Source organism: Macrobrachium rosenbergii, chromosome 3 (assembly GCF_040412425.1).
Source record: "Macrobrachium rosenbergii isolate ZJJX-2024 chromosome 3, ASM4041242v1, whole genome shotgun sequence".
Lineage (NCBI taxonomy): Eukaryota > Metazoa > Arthropoda > Malacostraca > Decapoda > Palaemonidae > Macrobrachium > Macrobrachium rosenbergii.
In genome coordinates, this window is record NC_089743.1 from 68,863,455 (window position 1) to 68,884,764 (window position 21,310).

A 21,310-nucleotide genomic window follows, 5' to 3' on the forward strand; every position below is an offset into this window, starting at 1 on the left:
ACAATATTAGGGCGAGAGAGAGAGCGTAAGCATTGGCTTGTCTATATAAAGTATGTTTTAGAAGTGGAGGGAGGGGGAGAGAGAGAGGGTAAGGTATTGGTTTAGTGTAGGAAAACTAATTTCATTTATAAAATAACGACATGTTTTATAGTTATTTCTGTAGAGAAGATACATATGTAATTGTCATAACCACCCTCTGTCAATACCCTCTCTGCTGCTTGAATTCTTCAGTTTTGGGATATGCCCACCACTACAAAGCCTTAGAGCCAAATGCAAGAATATGAAGTAATTCTGATGTATTTAGCAGGATTCAAACCCACCTCATTCTGATACTTCAGAAGCAGTTTCAAATACTGCTGTGGACATTGAAATTACAGTACTTCATGTTCTTGGACCTAAGGCTTTGTAGTGACAAGCATATCCAAAAAGTGTGAAGAATCTGAAAGTTAGGAAATTATTGTGGATATTCCACTTACACAAGATTTACTATTTTCATCAACAAATCTTTTTGGGCCAGCTTTTTGTGCTTGCCAACTTGCTGGACCAAACTCTCTATTTTTTCTTTTTGTCTACAGTGGATTATGGTGTGGGCTTTTTTTTTTTTTTTTTGTCTACGGTGGATCTTGGTGTGTGGGACTTTTTTTTTTTTTTCTACAGTGGATTTATAGGTTCTAAATAATGAGCAGGTGGGCATGTACTGCTGGTTTATTAGGAAAGCAGGCTGCTTATAAAGCGCCATGCAGACGCCATACAAAGGAACACAATAGGATACAGGTGACCTGAGGTCAATTGCTCTCAAAGAGAGTTTGGACAGGCAAACACAAATAACATAAAAGATCAGATTACAAGAATTGATACAATAATACTCTGACACACATAAAAAGTAAACAGGCATAAATAAATCAGTAACAGATACGTATTTACAGATAAAAATGTGGCTATTTGGCTTGACCTAGATAAAAATGTGGCTATTTGGCTTGACCTAGGATTGTAGAAGAGTCACCGTAGAAAATGGGTAGTTCACCACAGAAAACCTGTTGAGCAGGGACATTACAATACTCCCCCCCACAACGTGGGTAACGTCTAATTAAACTAGGAATCTGCTGGGCCGCTGGAGAGTGCTGCGGCTCCTCGAAGTCAGCTGGGGGTTGTGGTGTGAGCAGGAGCGGCTGGCTGCAGGGGCGACGGTCCCTGATGACGGCGCTGCATGGTATCGTCGACGACTTCCCTGGAACAGGGCGGGCTTTAGACGGTCAACAGACACCCAATCATCCTTCCCTTGCACGGCTAGCTGGAATGCTTTGGTGTTCCGCTCCAGCACACGGAAGGGCCCCTTGTAGGGCCTGGTTAGGGGCGGGTGGACGGCGTCGTTCCTGACGAAGACATGGGTGGTGGAGGACAGGCCAGGAGGCGTGAACGGTGTTGTCCTATAGGTGTACGTCTGCTGGCAGGGGGGCAGACTTCCCGACCTTGTCATGGAGCCTCTGGACTGTCAGGTTGTGGCGGTCTCCTGTGACGAGTTCGCCCGGGACTATGAGGGGCTCCCTGTAGACTTTCTCTGCTGCGGACGGGTCGCTGTTGGCTCTGGGGACCGGTCCTCAGCCCGAGGATGACCCATGGCAGCTGGTACTTCCAATCATCAGCGGTGCAGCGGGCCAAGAGGGCCAGGGCCTGGGACGCCTTCAGGGTCCCGTGGAACCACTCCATCAATCCGTTGGCCGCGGGGTTGTAGGCGGTGGTGGTGTGGTGAGAGGTCCCCAGCAGGTATGCCAGGGCGGACCACAGGACAGGAAGGGCAGGACCCTGTCGGTGGTTATGTGGTCTGGGACCCCAACCGGCTGAGGAGCTGGAGAGGAGGCCCTTCAGGATCGCACTGGCGGTGGCTTCATGCATGGGCGTAGCTTCGGGGTCACCTGGTGGAGCGGTCGACGATCGTCAGGAGATATCTGGCCACGCCTGACGGGGGAAGGGGAGCCCACCATGGTAACATGGATGTGTCCGAACCGCCTCCCCAGCTGGGGACACCGCCCACCCCGATATCGTGTGCCGAAGTCAGCTTTGCTGGTCTGGCACCAGATGCATTGTCTCGCCCAGGCCATCGCGCCATTCTCATACAGGTGCCAGACGAACTTTCGGCCAACAGCTTGCAGGTGTTCTTTGCCGGAGGGATGGGACAGCCAGTGGATGACGTCGAACACCAGACGGAGGCGGGTACCAGGGGCAGGTCCCCAGGATGCGTCCATCAGTGTTGGCCCCCTGGCGAGGGGCACGCCCTTCCACTTGAGCGAAGGATGCCCGTGCGTAGGCTGGAGTCTCGGGTCGGTGGTCTGCTCCCAGGCAAAGGTCCTCGTAGTCAACCCGAGCTGCGTGATTGAGGCGATCCTGGAGGGGCGTCCTCTACAGGGTTCTTCCTGTACGGGAGGTATTTGATTTGCAGATGAATTTTGGCGATGAAATGGCCGTGAGATCCGCTGTTTGCCTGGAAGACCAAGCGCCCCCCTTGCTTTGTGAAGGTTGACCAGCAGAGTTCCCTGTCGAAGGTGCTGAAGGACTCTGCGGGGCTGAACATCTTGCTGAAGAAGGCGATGGGCTGGGGCTGGCAACGACCTGCTCCAGGACAGCCCCACAGGCGACGTTGCTGGTGTCCGTTGTCCTCCTGAAGGGGGCATTGAGGGGGAAGTCCTGGTGGGCTTTGCATGCATTGCGGGGGGCCTGTCTTCAGGAAGAAGGTAGATGCTGGTCGGGTTCCCAAACTAAGGCACCTGGTGGCCCTTCAGGATCTCTGTCGGGGGCCCTGGTCAGCAGTTGGGATGAACCTCCTGTAGTGTTGACCATCCCCAGCAGATGGTGGGCGCACACAGCCTTGACGAAGGTAGGGGTGGGAACCTGGTAACGAGTCGACCTTCGATGCAAGTGGACTTGACACCTCCGGGGATATCAGACCAGGAAGTCAGCTTTTTCGGCGCCGAAGGTGCATTTACCAAACCTGATGAGGAGGCCATTCTACCTGCTGGTGCTCCAGGATGGAGAGCGGAGGAACCAGGTGCCTTTGGGAGATCTGGAAAAATCAGAATGTCATCTACATAACAGACACAGAAGCCAGGGTCCCCAGGATGCTGTCCATCAGTCTCTGGACGGTTGGAACGCTGTTCCTCAGGCCGAAGGTGGAGAAGGCAAATCATTCTGACCCAGAGACGATTATGGCGGACGGGAAACCTCTGGAGCAACTGGCTACCTGGAAGTAGGACTTCTAAAGGCTAGTTTAGAGAAAATTTTGGCCCCATGAAAGAAGGCCGTGAGATTTTGCTTTTTGGATGGGGGTAATGATCAGGGGTTCAGTTGCAAGTTGAGCTTCCTGTAGTCGTACTGCAGGGTCTCCAGGAGCAAGGCCCTTCTGCACCACATGGGTGGAGAGGCCCACAGGCTGGAGGCCTTCCTGCATAAGCCCATCCATTCCATCTCGGCGAAAGCGTCCTTGGCCTCCTGAAGGCACCGAGGAAGCCTCCGGAACTTTGCATGCATTGGGGGCTTTGTCTTGATGCGGTGGTAGATTCCGTTTGCTGGGCCCCGGCACCTGGGCAGTCCGAGCTTGAATTGTATGGGGAGCTCTTCAGCAGTTGGGTGTACTGGGGCGACGGGCAGATGGTGGGTACCTGGGGCCTGTCGCCAGGGGTGGGACATAGTCCATGATGGCGACTGCCAGATCCATCAGGGCGCACAACAGGGTCCTCACATCCATGACTGATGAAGTTTGTACCTCATGGCATCAAGGATGGAGATCCGACAGGAACCTGGGTGCCATAGGAGAGGATGGGGAGCAAAACATCCGTCAGGAAGGCAGCTGGGTCCGCCGGCAGCCTCATCGGTCCTCTCTAGATGGTCCACATTGACGTCGAACGGGCCCCAGTGTCGACCAGCATCGGGCCGGAGACGGTGTCTCCCTGACGATCATAGAAACTCCACCTGGTTTTGGGCCCTGGGTTCCCTCTGCTGCCATGGCGGCCAGTTCATGTTGGGCGCCGCCTCTCCAGTTTTTTGGATGGGCGAAAGAGCAGGGCATTGACTATTTGTAAGGGCGTCCTTGCCGTACTCCATGGTGGTATTAGCAAGGCCCCGGTGGATGTTTCTTGTGCTCAGGTTGGCCGCCTCCTGGTGATGTTATCTCCTCCTTGCGTTATTCTCCGACTGGATGGAGCTGATGGGGTGTGCGGGCATGGATGCCCGCCGCTGCCTTTGTGGAGTCTGTTAGCTGCTGCGCTTTGATCATAGTCTGTAACAGCATTGTATATGTCGAGGATCTTATGACCTCCGGGAGGAGCTAACAAACAGTACCCGCCTCAAGGAGGAAGCAGGAGTTAGACATAGTCCATGGTCTCTCCCATCCATCAGGGCGCATAAACACGCACCTCATGACTAATACAAGTTTGTCTGGCATGGCATTTCAGACATCCAACAGGTAAAAATCTGCATCCCATGCCTTGATATTAATCCCGGCACACAGAATTTTGATTAACAGCCATCTTCCCCAGCCTCATTAAATTCATCATCCATCTTTATTCTTCCACAGTGGGAGGAGTAAGATACAAGTTTATGATCATAGACCGCTCCAAATAGCTGGCCCAAGGCAACCACTGAGGAGGCACCATCAGCTCATAGGCACTCCTCTCCAGTTGGATCAGCTGTTTCAGAGTGCCAGACAGCATCACTATTTGTTAGGGCGCAACTGGGACTCTCCATTCTTGTATTTCACTTGCTCCTCAATGTACATTAATCACGTCATATATGTTACTTGTTATTATTTCAGATTCTTTTACGAACATCTCATTGTATGCATCATTTAAACTCACGGCCTTTCCATATATATGTACTAAAAAGGTTTACAAATTCAAAATGCATTATATGTGTCTTAAAATTTGCCTTGTTAACAAACAATTATATTATACTGAGGTTCAGGTTTTTTATATTTTTCCATCCAATTTGCAGCTTCTATAAACATTCGAAATAAAGAATCAGTATTTCACTTCTGACATTTTCTTGAACCTCTTCACCAGGTAAAAATCAAGTTTTCCATAGGCCTTGATATTAATACTAAATAGATATTTTGATTAACAGCCATCTTCTTAACTATTATAAATTCACATCATCATCTTTTATTTTCAAAGACAGGTAATCTGTTAAGTAAAATTTTATAGTAACAGAGATTACATCTCAGAAGGTGTAGATTATTTTAGACCTATAAATCATTTTACAACATGGGGGCAGCCTGAACAGCCAAAAACTTCATAATTAAAAAACACTTGTAATTCAAATTCGTTTTGAAAATGTCAAGACTTTCGAGCTTATTACAGGTACTTATATTGGCCAGCCTGAGGAGCATGTTAAGCGTGCAGTCATTGACAACACCATAACTAGCCTGGTCCCATTTTCAGAAAACGTAACTCGTTAAGCATTTCTTGTTAGAATCTGATAACCAGTTGTTCCATACGGATTTGGGCCTGCTAAATCCAAAAAATCAATGTTTCAAGCAAAATTTTGAGCTTTTAACTTTCAAACTGCAAAAATTCAACATGGCCACCATTTTTTTAATTTAGCTGTAAGTTTGCCATGATATATGATTTAGGGATAATTTTGGGCCTTTTTCTGAGGTTCTGGCATCAAAGAATATATTTAATACAAAATAATGACTCGCTGGTCAATTCTTTTATCTATTTGTTACATGTTTAGTAATCTATTTGCAAAAATAGATAACATTTTGGTCATTTATAATACCATTCTTTTACAAATAACCCATCTTTGTCCAAATACTTCAGCCATCATTAAATTTATGGCAAGGTAAAATATAAATAAAAAAGTAATAATTACTGAATATTACCTGTGTCATTCCACTTATGTAGGTACTTAGTCCTTTTCAGGTCAATTATACAGAGATATACATGCTAAAGATATGAATATTAATAAACAAGAGAATACTAAAATACAGACGACATAATCTACACAATAACAAACTTGTCTGACTTCTTCATTTTAAAGCAAATCTGCAAAAATATAATTGTAGCTACAACCTCATATTTATATTATTACTGTTCCAAAAACCCTTAATCTTGTTGAAAGACAAAAATGAAGAAGCATATACTGTAAATGTAATCAATACCCATATTCTCCACACTTCTCAGTAGCATGGGAAATGTGTCTATTTCCTTGTCACCACAGTTCTAGAAGCTTGTAAATGTTTTCAGTGGTATAAAAAAAGTTATTCTGTTGTAGTGACGAATATTAACTAATCAATTAGGTACTGATCAGAACTTTTCAAGCAGCTGTAAGTAGTCTTTGCACTCCAGATGTTAGAATGGAAGTTTGTAATACCAATGTTGATCAAGTTCAGCGGTCAGCATTCATAAACTGCTGTACGCCTGCAATTACCAGTATAAGTTAATCTAGATTTTACACATCTTGTTTGACAGCCGCAAGTGATCAGTTGCAAACAGGATTCTGTTACAGCCGGGAGTGACAAAAGGACTGGAGACATATTGCCATCCTTCAATTCCCAACCCAAACTTGTGGCTGGTGGAAGATTGGGCATAGGACAAGTTGCTGGAACAAAGCCATAGTCTGTAAGTGCCACCTCTCTATGTGGTATTTCAATGCATCTCTTGTTGGTGGTAGCAGCTGTGGCTTAACAGCCTTCTTGATTAGGATGACCCTTACCTGGCCAGTTGTGACAGCTTCTGGGACACTGTACACCTTGCATATGAATGCTTCAACATATTCATGACTTCCTCTTACAGTGGCTCATGTCCGTGAACTCTCAGCATGTTTTTGTGCTAGAAGACTCCTAGTGCTCTTTTATGCTGTGACCAGAGAGAAAAGGCAGTGTCACACCCTGTGATTGCATGGAATGCCAGGGGTAGCTGAGCACCTGTAATGTCCAATTAATGTTTATGTATGACATCTTTCACTGAAATGAAATTTGGTTTCTTGTATGTTCCTGACTTCATCCATAGATCACTGGAGCCAATGCTTTTGTAACAATGGGCTACAAGTAGACAGTACATCTGTATCTCATGATGACACAATGATTGTGTTTGTCTTGGCACTGGCACAATGGAGAATAATCCTGTGTCAGCCTCTTCATGGTAGCCTTCAAGCTGTGTTACATCAATGCTTGCATCAATGGAATACACCTTTGAATCCTCAAGGAATCCTCCCCCAATGACCAATGCCTTTCTAATAGTCTTACTTTGTACTGCTTCCTGAGACAAATATCTGGCAAGGTCAGCTTTTTTCTTTGGGTGAGAGGAATCCCTGCCAATCCTGATTCACTTATTCTATGTATGGGTGTTCCCCATCTTCGCCTTGTCCTTGTTCCTACTTCAACAGATTCTTCAGTACATATATCTGTCAAAGACAATGTCAATGTGACTATAATCAATTCCAGGCTGATACAAATATCCCACAAAGATATCAGGAAATCTTTGAATGTTTTTGCACTTTTCGGTTTCTCCAAAGCAACAACAATGCTTGTCCATCAGTGATGAGTGTTGCACTACTAGAGATTGGAACTGATGCTGGGCATTCAATTCTCTTCGTAAGGTCCTCCTCAAGGATCGACTTTTGTCCAGAGCATAAAGAGCTGTTCATTTCAGTGATTGATATGGGGACCGGGAGACGTTCATGCTGGCGTAGTTCCTCCAAGTCTACTTTCCTGCTTGATTCATAAGCAAAGACAATCCTTTGCAGGATGGATCAGTCAGCCTTGATTGATTTGCTCTTTGGATAAGAGACCTTTTGGACATCATACATATTTGAAAATGTTGGTGCCCTGCATTCTGCCAGAGGATCAGAGAATTTCTTACTAGGCTGCCCTTCACCTGTGACCACAAGTCTACCTTTTACAAATTCCTCAAGTTGTCTTTGCCTTAGCATGAAGCAAGGCACTTGTGACTTCACTCGAAGCTTGATCCTTATTGGCTACATTTTCCAGTGTCTCATTAGGTGTGTCACACTCTGCTAAAACTTTGAACCTAACAATAGCATCCACAACTTGAGCCTCAGATATACAATCCTTCTTTAGGGGACTTATTTTTGCGTGTGTGTGTGTCAGAGTGTCATCAAGAGTGAGCCCATACAGTTTTCATGTACTCTCATGTTGAAGGAGGAGGCCCATCTGCTCAGAGCAGAAGTTGATTTTGTTATTCCAACAATCTCTCCTCTCCTTTTCCCAGTCCCATTGAGCCATTCCTGGGCCTGGCCAGGATCTGCTTGGTTGAATTTCCCCTTCCCCACCTTGACAACAAAATGTCCCTGTCTGAATTGGTCCTCCACCTCTGCAGGAAGCTGGTTCATCTCTGCAAGATATATGGCCCCCACTTTGCATAGTCTAAGTGGTCATATCAGTGGAAGTAAGGGAGGACACTCCTGAATGTGGAAATATGCAAGTCCCACATTCCATCGCTTTGAGCTCTGATGAACATTAGCAAGTCTCGCCATCAGTAGGTATTCCCACCAAAGCATGAAGTTGGGATCTTCAGCTTTGCTTTCACCACACTCCAATAGGACCTCATGGAATCTTTTGTTGAAAGTGTCTCAATGAGTTGTTCATCAGTTTCTTTCAAGGTTGCCATTTCAATTTGTCTCCCAGGATCATCATTGTTTTCCTGGAGATATTGCCAGAATTGAGGCAATACAATTTGCCACAATGCTTCAGCCATTATCTTGTGTGCACATATGCATTTCTCATAGTCCTTTCCCAACAATGCATTTGTTGCTGTCTTTGGACCCAACAGATTACTTTCTGTCCAAATCTCCAGGAGTCCTGTAGACTGCATGTGTTCACCAATTGCTTTCATGAAGTTCATGGAAATGTGAAGACGACCTAGTCTGGGAATCAGGAACTCCTGGTATTCTGGGTGTGCCCACTTGAGACCCATCAGCTTACAGTAGATGGGCTTGATCCACAGTCATTATAACATGTTTCTGACCTAGCGCATCTGCAATAAACTTGCACCTATGACCCACACTATTTTAGTGTCTATTTCATGAGCTGGTGCTAAGACAAGAGGCATATACCCAACTGTGGTTTGCTGTGGATCATTATTGTTGTGTTCCTGGTTGAATTGGGTCCAGCTTTGCTTTTGATCTGTAGCACTCTGCCTTATTGTGAGTGTCACTTCCTTGGCATCATTCAGAACTGGCTGATCGAGTACTGGTACTGGAGGTTTCATGAACTAGGTAGCTTGCACAGACTGGTTGAAAACTGGTTCTGTTATAGTCGCAGGCTGCTGTGGTTCAATTAGGGTGTTAAGAACTTTGGCACATCAAGTGTTTCTTCTTTGGAAGGTTTAAGGTTTGCTAGCATTGATGTATTAGCTTGTGGGCCATGCTGCCAGGTAGCAACCTGTGTGGCATGGAACATGTCCAAGCCATCCAGGTTAGAATCCAGAATGTCACTATTATCTGCTGTGAAGTGCAGAAATCGGTGAGGTACAAGATTTGCAGGAAGAATGCCCAGTGTTAGGACCTAGTGATTTCAAAGTTTCCTTGCCATGGCTGTATCTAGTTGCAGAACATTCTTGTAGCTAATTGTATGGCCAGGTCTGAAGAAATGAACGAGCTGCTTGGGCCTGGTTGCCTGACGTAAAGAATACCCAAGACCTACATGCTTAGGTGTCCATAGTTTTCAACCACTGACACCATATATAATGTCTTGTGCTAAGCTCATGGCTCTGTCTGAGGTGGCATCATTGTTGGTTTCATCACCCTCATCTTCTCTGACATTGCTAATATCAGCTATGCTATCACATGCATCTTGGCCACCACAGAGTATTGTAAGAAAAAGTTGCAGGTTTTCTGGAATGCAAGAATGTACATCATTGGCTGAAATGTTGGCTCCTCTGTATGGGGCATTGTTCAAAATGTCCATCCTTAATTTAAGTGCAACATGAACCAGTGAAAGAAAATTGTCATTGTCAGGCTAGTGCATTGGAACTGGACTACCAGTGATAGTCTCATCTGATGAATGAAGGGTCACAGCAATGGGTATGCAGGAGAGCTTTTTAGGAACCTCAGCAGTTCGTTTCTCATTTTCTTCATCTCTTTGCAACACAAGAAATTTATAAATTTCTCCAACAATTTGTTTCATTTTATTGGTAAAGATGCTCTTCGACTCAAATAGGAGGCTTGCACTTCTTTGTTAGTCTGAACATAGCTGACAATATCTAACCAAATTTAATTGACTTCAAGAACGTGACCCTGAGCAGCAGATAGCTCTAGTTCATTCTTCAACCATGCCATTGCTAAGTCAGATGACTCAGCAGTGTTTTGATTCTTCATTGTGCTTCTCTGGAACAGTATGTAGCACTTCAAATGGTACTTTCCCTCAGCAGCCATAGGTCATTACAGTCAGGCAATGCAACACTTAGCTTTTGGTCAAATTTTGAAGCTTCCATTACCTTTTAGCTCATGCTGAAAGTACATATAGAATGGAGGCTTTCTTTGGAAGAAACTTGGCAGAATAAACACCAGAGCTACTATGACAACTATCTCTTTGTTTGGCTTTTGATCCGGAGGCTTCTAGTCTTGATATTTTGCCTTTGTCTGTGAATGCACAATAGCAGGCTTTTTGCCATGTAGGTGACTCTGATGCAGTAAGATTAAAAATCCTGTCTATAACAATTTTGTTCTGGTCCTCCAATTTGTTCCTCTTGGTGGCACTGTCTTGCAGTGTTTGAAGTCCCTTTGGTCCAGCATTTACAAGTGTTTCCTTCTTCTGGGCCTGACAGATGATGCACATCAGCAAAAGTCTTCACCATAAAGTCCAAACACTTTTATAATCTACATTGTGTCTACACAGGATAGCTACTTGTAGTATATATTAAAGAGGTGGATGATTCTTGTGATGTTTCACAACTATATCTACACACTACCTGCAAATAAAAAAAAATATATGTTAGAGATAAGCAATCTACAAGCTGGCACAAAAATATGAATCTAAAAACCAATATGAAACATAATTATCACAATGCCACTGAAAGTCATCAAGGGTACCTTCAAGTTAATTTTTACAATTTAATTGGGTTCTTCAGTGTCATAAATCAGAGGAAAAAAAGTCAATTTTTTCATTAGAAAGATGAGCCATTACTATATTGGCATTTAGAATTTTATGGCAGCCATGTGTTTTTTGTCGTTTTTTGGACCTTAATATTCAAAATACTGCTTGGTAACCTTGATTTTTGGATTCACCAGGCCCAAATCCTTTAAGATCAGTTGGTTACCAAACTTTAAAGAGGAAATGCCTTAACAACTTTACAGGGCCCCTTTTCTGAAAACGGGACCAGACTAAACCTTATCAAACCATGCTTTGAGAAGCAATGTTAAAAAAAAAAAAAAAATCAAATCACTCATTACGAATTTTACCAGTGCATAAAAGGGATCACATTTATATAACCATAGGGAAAATAGTGCTAGATGTGAATTCGCAAATTTGTCAATATGTATGACATTGGAGATGAAAAATAAAGTTTAACACTACTTGGCAACGTTATGTTGAGTCAGATTTGGACGATACAAAAAGAATCAAGTCGTCTCGGATTTGAGCACGACTGTACAATGAATGAAATTAGGCCATGTTAAGAAAAGAATTAAATTTTTTACAGTTTCAGTACATAAGATATGAGTTCACATATAATACTAAGAGAATGTGAAAAAAAATCAGAATTTATAACATTTAATATTTTCACTAAAAGTTGCGACTGAATATTGGTTTTGGGTCAGTAGCTGAATGTTATACTGTATTTGACACCTTTTTAGTCAAGAAAAGTACAGTGTGTGTGTTTTATTAATAATAGATGTGCCCTTCTCTTTCTCTCTCTCTCTATTACTTAAACTCATACTCTCTCTCCCTCTCACAGCTAATCTTTGTTTCACTATAGTTTGCAATAAACACTCGCTGCTAAGCAATCTATCTCTCTGTCTCTCTCATCTAATCTTTATTTCACTATAGTTTGTGATAAAATTTCGCTGGTAAACAATCTCTCTCTTTCTCTCTACTAATCTTTGTTTCACACTCGCTGCTCAACACTCTCTCACTCTCTCTCTCACACACACAATTACTCAAATTCACTCACTCTCTCTCATCTAATCTTTGTTTCACTAGAGTTTGTGATAAACACTCGCTGCTAAACAATACATCTCTCGCTCTCTCTCTCTCTCTGTTAACTAAACTCATACTCTCTCTCCCTCTCATAGCTCATTCTCTGTTTCACTATAGTTTTCGATAAACACTCGCTGCTAAACAATCTCTCTCTCTCTCATCTAATCTTTATTTCACTATAGCTTGTGATAAACTTTCGTGGGTAAAAACCTCTCTCTTTCTCTCTACTAATCTATCTTTGTTTCACACTCGCTGCTAAACTCTCTCTCTCTCTCTCTCTCTCTCTCTCTCTCTCTCTCTCTCTCTCTCTCTCTCTCTCTCTCTCTCTCACACACACACACACACACACACACACACACACACACAATTACTCAAGCTCGCTCACTCTCTCTCAGCTAGTCTTTGTTTCACTGTAGTTTATGATAAACACTCGCTGGTAAACACTCTCACTCTCTCTCTCCCCTTAGTCTTTGTCTGTTTCACTATAGTTTGTGATAAACACTAACTGCTAAACAATCTCTCTCTCTCTCTCTCTCTCTCTCTCTCTCTCTCTCTCTCTCTCTCTCTCTCTCTCTCTCTCTCTCACATCTAATCTTTGTTTCACTATAGTTTGTGATAAACTTTGCTGGTAAACAATCTCTCTCTCACTCTCTCTTAAATGCATACTCACTCTCATATCTAATCTTTGTTTCACTATAGTTTGTGATAAACACTCGCTGTTAAATAATCTCTCTCTCATTTAGTCTTTATCTGTCTCACAAGAGTTCGTGATAAATACTCGCTGCTAAACAATATCCCTTTCTCTCATCTAATCTATTTCACTATAGTTTGTGATAAACTTTCACTGCTAAACTCTCTCTCTCTCCTAGTCTTTGTATGCTCCACTATAGTTTGTGGTAAACACTCGCTGTTAAACAATCTCTCTCTCTCTCTCGATTAAAAAATGGTCTAAAGTACCATATACAACTTAAAAGAGTTTTGATAGGAAATAGTCCAATATTATTATTATTTAAAAAGGCAGGAGTAAGCTAACTAGATATGACCTCATCAAAGAACTGCCCATTGTGGAAAGGCACGAATGAATATGACGATGTCATAGGGTGTGACATAATAGAACCATTCGTAAAAGTAGTGACAAAGAAGAGTGCGTGTAAACTACCATATGACGTCATCAAAGAGCTGTCCCTTTCGGAGAACCATGACTGAATATGACAACGTAAACGTGCCCAAGGTTGTGACGTCATTAAAGAGCCCATTGTGGGAACAATATGATCACGTCCTAAGGTGTGACAACCGTTCATAAAAAGATGACATAAAGGTTGAGACATCGTAGATGACGCAAGTATTCACTTTTAAACAAAATATGTAGTAAATAAAAGCCATTGAAGAACCGTATGCTCTTTTATTAAGTCCCATAAAATAATTTCATTTTAACAGAAGGTTACGCATAATGAAAGAAAAAGTTTTTTTTTTTATTTCTTTGGGTTAGCATTCCAGTGCCCCTAAGGAGGGGGAAGAGTGCCCACAGCTGGAGGTCTTAAAAGCCAGTCAAGGTCATTACCAACTTTGAAACCGACCCAAATGCAGCTGTTTTCTAACCTGACAGTTGATTAGTCGCGATGGTCAGACCTTATGTATGCTTTCCATGTGGTTTCCGGAATGTTTGCCAGGTGCTAGTGTTCTATATTGCTACTAAAGGTTGTTAGACGGTTTTAAATTGTCAATGAATAACTTTATGTACAGAGAGTACAGTGTGTGATCGTGGTAAGGTTCAGTACTAAGACAAAGCCTAGTTCGCACTTATGGCTGTAGCTTCGTATCTTAGACAAATGACCGATTGATTGACACTGTAACATCTTCATGAAACATGACGTGAAAACCTCCAAGGCTCAAATGCCCAGAATTTCGTTCCTCAAAGCCCGCCACCCAAAGTCCGGTTCCCTATAGATAACTCATGGACAACTCTAAGGAGTTTAAAAGTACATTTTGATAGTTGGTTTCTGCTTTTGCTGAGATTTCGAAACCAAATGGGTTCCTCTTGAGTCTTTTTTAATAGAAAATGGGTCTTCGTGTGTGAATTAAACCTCAAAGAAAACAGAGGAACAAGAAACAGAAGGCGGTGATGATGTTAAATGTATCTCGAACGTTTTAAACATCCTAAGACTGACTTTGTACCTGACAGGGTTCTTGACTTAGACCTATAAAGGTTCATTTACTTGCCAATATTCACTGATACGGCTATTTTATCATCACTTTCATTAATATTTATTTATAAAAATGCTTTACATCTTTTTAATATGGATTTGACTAAAATAACTTCGTACATTTTGAGGGCTTCACACAGCCTATTCCCCGGCATCTTCCAACATTTTGACGTCAAATCTGAAGTAAATTCGTCAATATTGGTGACAAAATTTAAGTTTAATCATGTTTATAAACATGGGAAACTTAAATTTACCACAAACACTGCCATCCTGATGTCACTTCTGACGGCAAAATGCTAAAATATGTCAGAAATAAGCTTCTGTGACATCCCATCCAATGTAAAAATGCTCTATATGAGTAACTTCAAATTCATACAATTTATATATTAATCTAATTTAGCTGAACTTTTTAATGCTGAAAATGCTCTATAGGAGTAACTTCAAATTCATAATTATTTTCTATATTAATCTAATTTAGCTGAACTTTTTAATGCTGAAATTATCACTTTTCACTTGATACTTTTATCATTAGGTTTTGTCGGGAATTTCCTCAACAGACGTCACTGTACTTTCGTTGTGCTGATAGACTGCATGATCAACCCACGATCTACGAAAGTGACTTAGCCCCCATGCAAGGATAAACGAGTCACGTACCAGGCTTTCTCAAATTTATTTACAAAAATAAAACCATCTCAACCATCACCCTTATACAGCAAACACACAAAACCCCTCAAAAAATGACAATAATGAACTTGCAATCTCCACACCTGCAACATAAAACACATGTTCCACACAACTGCCTTCTACCTCAAAGAAACCACTGGAATTTAATTACAATTAACACAACGCCACCACAGTACACAAATGCCCAAACAGTTACTCTTTCCCAATCATTCTCATTACAACTACACAGGAACACTCACAGCTGCAGACTTTACACGAACCTTTGGGAGCCAAAACACACACGTCTGTTACCAATGGGATCTCTGGACTGACAAGCAAGACACAAGCGCGCGGCAGTCTCAGTTCCCTGTCCAGGCGGTTGCTAACTGGGTCAACTCATCTCTTAATTACTCAGGCTTAAGGACCCCAAACTCACAACAAAAACTCAAGCGACAAGACGAAACATGGCGTTGCATACTGCGGCGGTACGTGCATTTCAGCAAAATATGCAATAACAGTTGTGTTTATGACGTGCCTTGGCCAGTAAGTTCCCGCCATTCTGTGAGCCCTGTAGAATCGGCGGGAGTTTGAAGCAAAAAAATCCTGTGCACTGAATTTTTTCGCAACATTCTCCATTCCCCAAAAAAGGTAGGAAGATTCAGGTGGAACGTACTAGTCAAGCAAACTGTAAGCGGACCATCCGCCAGAATTAGTCATGGCCCGAACTCATCCGCAGCGCTACGAGACGCGGTTGGCTCTCGACTACAGTACAATAACATGCAGAGATCACTCAAATGAAATTCAATATATACAATCAAAGAAAAATTCAATAGTAGACATGTGCATTACAATACAATGTGCATAGCAATAGCAATTATGGACACAATGGTTGTCACTAGCAATGTAAATCAATGGAACACAGAAATCAATTCACTCAGCTAAGCAAGCAATCCAAGTAGCAATCAATACAACATGTAATTCTGTTACAAAACCGACTAATTAAAGTAAGAATTACAACAATAAGGAATTATTCCCAAGTCGACCAATGAAGGTACACTTGGCAATAAGGAGATTACATACTGTGTATGGAAATGATTCAATGCAATCAACACAAGGCAATGCTCTCATCAAAGCACTGTCAACATCAATAATAAGCATGAGATATCAAAAAGCGCCAATAAGCATGAGACATAAAAAGCATCAATAATAACCATGAGACATCAAAAGGCATCAATAATAAATGGCTACATCAGTAGTAATCAGTGATATCAAATGTCAAATGAGTATAGCAACTCAATGGCCTGATGCACCTCTTGCAATGGCAAGATTTGCAGCTATCAAATGCAATACATTAACTGTTTACCACTCGACCTTCGTATTTTATCGACTGTCGTACAATTAAGAGATTTACTGCTCTGACTAGCAGCGTAAAGGTTGTAGTTTGTGCGACTTTGCACTCTTCATTCTGGTTCATACGAACTCACAATTGCTCCTGCGGAGTCTTGAGAGGAATCGTTTCTCGTTCCTCTGGGTGATACTGAGGTACAATCAGATATCACGCTTCCTTCACTACTGTGGATGCCCCTAGTAACCGCTCTTGCATACTCAGGCACACCCACCTACAACCCTACGCCTTCAGATCCCTTCCAGACTTCCACACTTTACAGTTCGCCTCGGGTCTACAATGCCAACTATTGCACAGTTCCATCTCAACTCCACTCTGCCATTCTCCATCTCTGCTCAACAGCAGCTCTTCTTCTCGGCCTCGATGCAGTCTGTTCCAACACTTCATTCTGATCCTGCCTATCATCACCTTCATCCCTATCACTAGCTAGCTACCTCTCGATCATCGATCTCGAGTCTATCAGTCTGGTGCGTTATGTTACCTATCTCACTGTCATTATCACTATCATCACTCTCCTCTCTTACCTGCATTCCAGTACCACCTTCTTCGTCAGCCTTGTGCTCACTCAGCTCAAGAGGCACGAGGTGTTCAACCGATCTCAAGTGCTCTTCTCCTTCAAACAGAACCTTCACAGAATGTATCACCCCTTTCTCATCAGGACAAATCTCCACTATTCGTCCCAGGGGCCACTGACTTCTCTTGCTGTTGTCGGCTTTTACCAGCACAATGTCTCAGACGTGCAGTGGAGTTGGTGTTCCTTCTTTGCAATCGCCCCAGATGAGATGGGAAGGTGTCAGAACCTCGTTTTCCCTGGTGTCGCCAGTGTACATCAGCGGTCTGTTATTAATCACAGCCCCAGCTTACTTGATGAGGGTCCTCAGCTGCTCCTCTGAGAAGATGGCACATCACATCATGGCGAGGGTCCTCTTGACTACTCCCACCATCCCCTCAAAGAAAACCCCCCTTCCAGGGAGATTGCGGGGTCTGAAACGTTCATCAAATCCTGCGCTCACGCAGGAATTGTTGAGTGACATCCTCCTCGTATACCTCACGCAGGAACGTGCTGGCTGCTCTGAACACCATGGCGCTGTCGATGTATATCCTCGATGGAGCGCCATGGGTTACAGCAAATCTTCAAAGTAATAGTACAAAGGTGTCTGCATCCAGCCCCCCTGTAACCTTCAAAGGGCCCGTGTAGCCTACTCCCTCTTTCTCAAACGGGTCAAGCAGGCGAACTCAGTCGGCTGGGAGTGGAAGAGGCTTGAAGGTGATATAAGCTCTGCACCTTCGTACTACGCCCTTGGCCAATGATCTCAAACTTGAAAGAAAGCAAATTACAGTAGCTGTCTTTTTTGACATCCAAAAGGCATACTGACACTACATGGAGGTATGCAATATTAAAAACATTACATAATAATAACAGCCATCTTCCCTAAATTTATTAAAAGTTTATGACTGGTCACACTTTCCAAGTGAGAATAGATAATGTTTATTCCAAGACATTTCACTTGAAAATGGAGTTCCACAAGGAGTGTCCTTAGTGGTACTCTGTTTACATTAGCAATTAATGATATCAGTAACATGCTACCGGCTGGAATTAAGAGTAACCTGTACATGGATGATTTTGCCATATATTATACGGCATCACGCATAAAGCATGCAGAACGAATGATTAATAAAACCATAATAAAAATAGATGAATGGACCTCATCTGTAGGCTTTAGGTTATCCACAGAAAAAACTCAAGCTGTCATGTTTTATCAAAATAAAAACTGGAAAAAAGGTGAAGAAATAGAATTGAAAATCAGAAACCATAATATACCAATTAACCAAACTGCAAAATTTTTAGGATTAATATTTGATGCACACATGAATTGGAAAGCCCATATAACTTACATAAAATCAAAATGCAAAAGGGCGCTAAGTCTGATTAAAAAACTATCACACACAAATTGGGGAGCTGATAGACATACTCTTACCATACTGTATAAAGCAACAGTGTTATTAATCATTGACTACGGAAGTGAAGTATATGGTTCAGCGTCAGAAGCAGCACTGAAAATATTAGATCCGATTCACAATGAAGGACTAAGAATATGCACAGGAGCATTTCGATCCTCACCAGTCTCCTCAGTACAAGTCGAATGTAGCGAACTGCCACTGTTCCTCCATAGAGAGTTCATAACAATGAAAAGTGCATTAAGAATCAAGGCAAGTAATTCACCAACAAAAAATCTATTTGATCTAAGAGATACATTTATAAACAAAAAATCTATTTGATCTAAGAGATACATTTATAAACAATCATCCATCTCCTTTCCTAATTAGAGCTAATAGATTGTTTGAATCACTGAATATAGATATACAAGTACCTCCAACAGTGAAGTTACCACCCCATTGGACTATGAATAAAATAAGGACTTGCACTCAGTTGAAATACTTATCAAAAAGTTCCTCATATACCCCAGAACACCATAGACAAAAACCATAGATCATATAAGATGAAAGCATTCACATTACGCGATTTATACAGATGGGTCTAAATCACAACATGGAGTAGGATATGCAGCTATATCCCAGAACAAGTCATATCAGTTATCTTTTGCCTAATAATGCCTCAGTCTTCACAGCAGAGTTGTGTGCAATCGCAGTAGCCATCAAAATTATAAAGCAAGTATCATTCAATAACTTTGTTATTTTTTAGCGACTCAAGAAGCGCTATAGAAGCCGTTCAAGGTTACTACTCAAAAAATAATATTGTACAGGAAATTAAATATGAACTCCACAAATTGTATAATAATGGAAAAAATATTGAAATATGTTGGATCCCTGCCCATGTAGGGATTAATAAAGCAGCTAAAGAAGCAGTCTGCATGGCAAGAGCAAATATAAAAATCCCAATTAGTGATTGCATAACAGATATCAAAAAAATCCAGCGTTGGAAAATGGAGCTCATCATGTCAGAGACAAACACATGTAATTCTGACGCACTCAGAATAGGCCATACTCGTTTGACACATGGACACTTGATGAACAGTCCATGTGGCCCTCCTCCCGAATGCCCAAAATGCAAAGTGTTAATAACAGTCAAACATGTGCTGTGCGACTGTCCAAATTATAAGCAACAGCGAGTATCAACCTTTGGAAATAAATCAATGGGGGAAATTTTATCAGAATCTTATACATTTTCAGTCATCCCAATTTTATCTTTCATTAAGAAGTGTAACTTAATAGACAAAATATAAATCCAAGTAAATAATGAAAATACAGAAGCCTGTAGGGCATTTAAGGAAAAAAAAAATTGTAATTCTGAATTTTAATTTTTGATTTTTATGAAATTTTAATTTATTCTTTTTAATCTTTAATTTTTTTTTGTATACATGGAAACAAGCAAATGTATTTATTGTATACATGCGTTTCAGAGTAAAGCATGTTAGTTATACAGTTTTTTCTTTTAAATTTCATTTTCATTTATTCATCATCATGCGAATGACCTGTTTGGTCCCAGTTCTGGGGCTATGTCTTAGACCTGGTATTTCATTCTAATCCTTCGGGCCAGCCCTATGAGAGCTGATTAGTCAGCTCAGTGGTCTGGTTAAACTATTTTAATAATGATAATGATAATTGGCGTCCAACACTCCTGCCAGTAAAGGGTCATTATTATATTTACACCACAGTGCAATGTGTTACATGAAGGTGCTCTAGATAAAGCACAGCTAGTCTTCCTTTATGGGGAAATAACACCAGCTGGCTTTTACATGACTTACTGTTCAATAATCGATTACTAGAATGAATGATACCTTCTCTCAAAGTTAAATTCAACTGACAAATGAAATTATCAATGTGTTTAGGCACACACACACCATTTTCCAAGCGATCACACACGGTTGGGAAATGGTGCCTTTGCTCAAGGTAAACTAATTTCAAAAAATGGATCAGCGCTACTATGCATGAACTTCAATATGTATTGCATTACTCTCATCACATACGTGAAAGCCACCCTACTTCCATTTGTGTTCCAAAGTTCGGCAGGTTCGGACAGGCTTCCTTCTTCACGCAATTCTCTAAAGTGCGTCAGTTACACCAGCTTTGCTTACAGATGGCACTAGTTCTCCAGGCTGGCGTAGACAGTCAGGGCCTTCCTTCAAAAAAGGCGACTCCGTTCAAATTCCTCAGAGCTCGCCCCCCCATGTCAAGATGTCCGCTGGGTTGCAATTGGTGGAGACATACTGGAGACCAAATCCACACTCCTGATGAACAGAGTTAATCTCCCCAACCCTATTCGAAATGAATGTATTCTTAGTTCCCTCCCTGCTGTCTACCCAGGCCATGGCAACTTTGCTGTCTGTCCACACAGTTACATTCTAAATGTCTAACAGTCTGCTTAAATGCTTGCCTAACCTGAACCCCAAAGTTAAAGGTAGCAATTCTAGTTTGGGAATTGTTAATTTAGCCTGCCTCCTAGGAGTCACCCCCATTTTAGACGTCAAGATGTTACTTTCTCCTTCTTCTCGTAAGTATGTTAAGGCTCCATACGCCTTGCTAGAGGCATCAGTAAACACATGCAGCTCACAATTCCCCACTTTGACTCCCCGTTTAAACTTTAGTTCATGAATCGACCTGAACTGTTCCAATATCTTCTTACCTTTCTCTTGGTTGCTTTTACTCAATACGTCATCCCAACCTACTTTCTCTTCCCACATATCTTGCAAAAATATCTTACCCTTTACAAACACAGCACTAACCAACCCAAGAGGATCAAAATTAGACACTAGCAAGGACAGTACCCGACGTTTCGTGAGCTCCTGCTTCCCTCCCAACTCTAATCCCCTGCAAGGTTTTAGACTTAACAAATCTTCCTCTCTATCCCAACGCATCCCTAGAAAGGAT

The 21,310-nt window shown here is 42.1% G+C and overlaps 1 long non-coding RNA gene across 2 annotated transcripts in view; it reads right to left on the minus strand.

Moving 5' to 3' along the window:
- Positions 1-6,861: 6,861 nt before the first annotated feature.
- LOC136825155 (uncharacterized) overlaps positions 6,862-21,310 on the minus strand; it is a 43,603-nt gene continuing 29,154 nt past the window's right edge. For both annotated transcript variants that reach the window (XR_010849265.1, XR_010849267.1), the window contains one exon: positions 6,862-10,922. This is a non-coding gene — a long non-coding RNA (uncharacterized lncRNA). The remainder of the gene's footprint in view (positions 10,923-21,310) is intronic.